The following is a 6,000-nucleotide window of genomic DNA, read 5'->3' as shown; positions in this document are numbered from 1 at the left end:
GCTGAACTAAGTTATTTAATAATTGATGTAAAATAAATAAAGTTTATATTTTAGAACGAAACAGTATTTGTGAAAGCCTGAATAAGCTATACACCTCACGAACCCGGATATTTGCAACAGTTATCTCCCTTCGACGCCTGACGTTCGCAATGACATACTTTAGTGTTTCACACACAATGAACCCGGAACAATCAAGTTTGTTTAACCCAGTATACATATACAGAAGTGTGCAGGCCACTTCCCACGTACTGGGTGTACACCCACACAGGTACCACTAAACAATGACCGAATTCGGTTTCCTCAATTCTCATTCCCTCGTTCAGTTATTTCTGGCATCATACAATCGACCCAGGCAGTTTATGAGGCGTATTTTTAAACTCTCTGAGGTTTTTTTGATTAAATAAAAGAAATGTGCTTTCAATACTGTACATTCTTTAACGGCTGCAGTGGCATTTAATACGACCGAAGGGTGTAAACGCTCTGTTTATGTTGCATAAGGCGACACGACGAATTACATGTATATGCATTAAAAGTATTTTACTGAACTTCAAACTAAGTGAACGGCAGGTAGAAAACATTCTAGATGCGATATATATAAATTATAGCTAAACAATTCAGTGTCATGTTTTTTATGCGGAGAACACGGTCAAACACCTTTCCGAATTTCATTACATTTTGTAAGGTTTATACGTATATCGAGAGCATTTAGAATACAATGACATGTTCAATGATGCAGCATTTAATGAAATAATTGTACAGTCATGTTAATGCATGTAAACAACAACAACAACAGCAAAAAGGTGACGGTCATACTTTCATAGGAAGAAGGTAACGGTCACACAAGTATTCGGTATAGTCTGTTTCGTCAGAACATACTTTTGAAAAGTTAAACGGTTATAACCATTGGTTTTTCTTCTAAAAGATAAGAAGAACTTTACCAATGATAAACTTCATAAATTTAAGAGTATTGATGATTCTAGATCGTACACGCTACAAACCTGTGTAGTTAAATACTACAGGGGAGGCAAAACTCATGCTACACTCCCCTGTGGTAGTTATATATTATAGAGGAGATGAGGAACGTGCTACAGTCCCCTGTGGTGGTTATATATTATAGAGGAGATGAGGGTCGGGCTACAGTCCCCTGTGGTAGATATATATTATAGAGGAGATGAGGGTCGTTCTACAGTCCCCTGTGGTAGCTATATATCATAGAGGAGATGAGGAACGTTCTACAGTCCCCGGTGGTAGTTATATATTATAGAGTTAATGAGGGTTGTGCTACAGTCCCCTGTGGTAGCTAAATATTATAGAGGATATGAGGGTCGTGCCACAGTCCCCTGTGGTAGTTATATATTATAAAGGAGATGAGGAACGTGCTACAGTCCCCTGTGTTAGTTATATATTATAGAGTTGATGAGGGTTGTGCTACAGTCCCCTGTGGGAGCTATATATTTTGAGGAGGTGAGGGTCGTGCTACGGTCCCCTGTGGTAGTTATATATCACAGAGGAGATGAGGAACGTGCTACAGTCCCCTTTGGTAGTTATATATTATAGAGGAGATGAGGGTATTGCTACAGTCCCCTGTGGTAGATATATATTATAGAGGAGATGAGGGTATTGCTACAGTCCCCTGTGGTAGATATATATTATAGAGGAGATGAGGGTCGTTCTACAGTTCCCTGTGGTAGCTATATATTATAGAGTTGATGAGGGTTGTGCTACAGTCCCCTGTGGGAGCTATATATTATAGAGGATATGATGGTCGTGCTACAGTCCCCTGTGGTAGCTAAATATTATAGAGGATATGAGGGTCGTGCTACAGTCCCCTGTGTTACCTATATATAATAGAGGAGACGAGGGTCGTGCTACAGTTCCCTGTGGTAGCTATATATTATAGAGTTGATGAGGGTTGTGCTACAGTCCCCTGTGGGAGCTATATATTTTGAGGAGGTGAGGGTCGTACTACAGTCCCTTGTGATAGTTATTTATTATAGAGGAGATGAGGGTCGTGCCACAGTCCCCTGTGGTAGTTACATATCATAGAGGAGATGAGGGTCGAGCTACAGTCCCCTGTGGTAGCTAAATATTATAGAGGATATGAGGGTCGTGCCACAGTCCCCTGTGGTAGCTATATATCATAGAGGAGATGCCGGTCGCTGTACAGTTCCCTGTGGTAGCTATATATCATAGAGGAGATGCCGGTCGCTGTACAGTTCCCTGTGGTAGCTATATATCATAGAGGAGATGCCGGTCGCTGTACAGTTCCCTGTGGTAGCTATATATCATAGAGGAGATGAGGAACGTTCTACAGTCCTCTGTGGTAGTTATATATTATAGAGGTGATGAGGGTCGTGCTACAGTCCCCTGTGTTACCTATATATAATAGAGGAGACGAGGGTCGTGCTACAGTTCCCTGTGTTAGCTATATATCATAGAGGAGATGAGGGTCTTGCTACAAGCCCCTGTGGTAGTTATATATATTATAGAGGAGATGAGGGTCGGGCTACAGTCCCCTGTGGTAGATATATATTATAGAGGAGATGAGGGTCGGGCTACAGTCCCCTGTGGTAGATATATATTATAGAGGAGATGAGGGTCGTTCTACAGTCCCCTGTGGTAGTTATATATTATAGAGGAGATGAGGGTATTGCTACAGTCCCCTGTGGTAGATATATATTATAGAGGAGATGAGGGTCGGGCTACAGTCCCCTGTGGTAGATATATATTATAGAGGAGATGAGGGTATTGCTACAGTCCCCTGTGGTAGATATATATTATAGAGGAGATGAGGGTCGTGCCACAGTCCCCTGTGGTAGTTATATATCATAGAGGAGATGAGGGTCGTGCTACAGTCCCTTGTGATAGCTATATATTATAGAGGAGATGAGGGTCGTGCTACAGTCTCCCGTGGTAGCTATATATTATAGAGGAGATGAGGATCGTGCCACATTCCCCTGTGGAAGCTATATACTATAGAGGAGATAATGACCGTACTACAGTCCCCTGTGATAGCTATATACTATAGAACAGGTAATGACCGTACTACAGTCCCCTGTGATAGCTATATACTATAGAGGAGATAATGAACGTGCTACAGTCCCCTGTGATAGCTACGGGATGACACGCTAAATCCCTAGTGGGTAGCGCAAAACACACAGCATGTCCGCTATTCAATGTCGGTACAGTGTTTCTTCGATAGAAAACACACCTGTATGATAGTTCATGATGTAGTACACCCGAGTCCGGTTTTCATGCTGGTCAGGCTGACGATCAGAAATCTGAACAGAGCCTACCATTTTCTCTAACTTTTGTGACATCGAATCTGATTTGCTTCTAAATTTAACGGACCAATCAGCGCCGAGGTCACAACAGTTAGATCAAATGGTAAGAACTATAGGTTACAGGGGGATCCTATTTGAGCAACAAAATACATCGACCAATCAGGTTTCGTCCAATCAGATTTGAGCAACGATATACAACACCCAATCACATTTAAGATACCAAAACCATGGGCTATAAAAGCATAGATTGTAAGCTAATAATACTAATACTCACAAACATAATTATAAATATCCGAACAGTGAACAGTTACAGACGAAAGTCAAGGAAAAGTTTTATAAGAACGAAAACATTTGTAACGAAGGATGGTTTTCCATAATGTGCAAGATTCAAGAATGGACGCCACAAATCAAGGTTATTTAGCACCTAGGAGATAACAGTTTTTAGACGATTCGACGGACTTCCAAAATATAGGAACAAAACAAAACACAAAATAGAGTAGACTATAATTAAAGGACAGTCTGTATATGGTACGCCCTCCTCCTAGACCCACGCCATATAAGACATCATGATACGATACGACCAGTGACCTTCCCATCTTTTTATATAATAATAGTGCAAGTAAGATATATATATATTATTAGCTCAGAAAAGTTATACATCCCTCCCTTAAGGCCATCTACGCAACCCTCTTCCTATAAGCCAAATTTAACCTTTTGATAGCTCAAATATTTATCATTTGTTTTCTTTTTTTTTCTTCTATACTATAAAAACATACATCATAGACTAAAAGGTAAAAACATGCATACACCATAGGGAACCCTCGGATAATCTCAGACTCCGGCCAAACCTGACCTAACCGGTAGATAGAGACCCGGGCTACATAACAAACATAATATACATACTTCCCTATAAAAACATGAATACATGCAATAAATACACCTTTTTATTTTTTTTTTATTTTTTTTAATATAAATATAATTAATATAAGCCATCTTGGCCATTTTTAATCTCCCTCTGACGATACCAAAACACTAGTAAGGAACAACAGACAAAGGTGCAACAACCGGTGCAACAACCGGCGCGACACACCTACCAACTATTTCGGACCAAGGAGTCGTCTCCCAAATTTCATCAAAACATAAACGATAGGATATAGTATAGGCGACTCCTCCCCACCCCCTGAGGGAAGGCAACTTCCCTCACGCCGACAGAACACCGACTTCCGTCAGTGAGATGAAACCCGTAAGGGCGGAATCATGTAGGCGAAAAACCCGTCAACCAACCAACCAACCAACCCAACCATGACAGCTAATAACCGATTCGTCTGCCGGATAACCGAACTACTCGGTAGTGAAGCGGACGTAAAGCCTATCAATCGATCAATCTGCTAACAACCGTCATTTTATACAGAAACTGCTTTTTTTGGAGGGTACAAAACATTTCACCATGGACAACTGTAACGACTGAACTAAAACCTATACCAGTAGAAAATTATGTGACGACACATAAACTTGAAACACAAAGGGTAAGTACAGATATCACAATTATCGATATTTCTTTTCTTTTCTTTGTAAGTAACACGCCCCCCCCCCCAGGAAAACAGCGACATTTTTGGCCACACCTACTGCGCGTACCCCTCTACAGTTCAAGTCTCCGACAGCAGAATGAACTCAGTAAATACAAACCGTTTCGACAACTGGAGTAGAAGCACCGACGTTGTACTTGTTCCCCGACGAACAAATCGAACCACAACAGTTGGCAACGCCGAAAGTGTAGCACGACAAACACAACAACTGTTTCCTGACGATCACATTGAAACTGAGGGTGAACAAACGGAGAAACCTGTCACAACGTCAACGCTCAGGAGGAGGTCAATTTACAGGAATCAAGCGATAATGAAAATATCGACGAAAGTACATCAGAACCAAGGTTACCTACAACTAAACGACGACGCCTACTCACACTGTGTTAATCCGTACAAGTCTACAGGTTCGGAAAGAACTGTTGTGTAAAACTGTTCATTATACCCAACACCCTTACTCTGATAAAGGAATTTACTTCCTTAAATCTTTCCCCGGCTACTGTATTACGCATGTACAAATGTGGACAAAACGTGGACAAATGTGGACAAAACGTGGACAAACGTGCACAAAACGTGAACAAACGTAGACAAACGTTGACAAATGTCGACAAAACATGGACAAACGCGGACATATGTGGACAAATAATGACAAAATAAGGGCAAAATACAATACAGAATCAGCAACCTCTGCATATTTTTACATCAAAAAAGATTATTTCGTATTTGTTTAAGTTAAGTGTCAAAATACAACCATTTATATTGATTCATTTATCTATCTATTTATTAATAAAAATAATATAACCTTAGTTTCAAACTTCTTAAAAAAAAACTAGTTTCAAATACAACCGTTAAAAAAATGTATAGAAAACATTCCGATGATAGTATCAAGGATTCCATACATGAAATTTAAAAAAAAGTTCAACCACATGCGGAGCTCAGTTAAGAGCGATTACAAAAGGTTTTTGTTGCTCCGATATCGATTGATGATAGTGACGTCACGTTCGACGGTCGTGATGTCATCTAAGCTTTCCGTACGACAAGTTCAGACATGCACGACACCTTCTTCATCACCAAACAGGACAAACTTGTACATCCCATCCAACTTCCTCCCCCAACACCAACACAAATACAAC

Source organism: Mizuhopecten yessoensis, unplaced genomic scaffold (assembly GCF_002113885.1).
Source record: "Mizuhopecten yessoensis strain PY_sf001 unplaced genomic scaffold, ASM211388v2 scaffold9301, whole genome shotgun sequence".
Taxonomy (NCBI): domain Eukaryota; kingdom Metazoa; phylum Mollusca; class Bivalvia; order Pectinida; family Pectinidae; genus Mizuhopecten; species Mizuhopecten yessoensis.
This window is presented reverse-complemented; position numbering follows the sequence as displayed.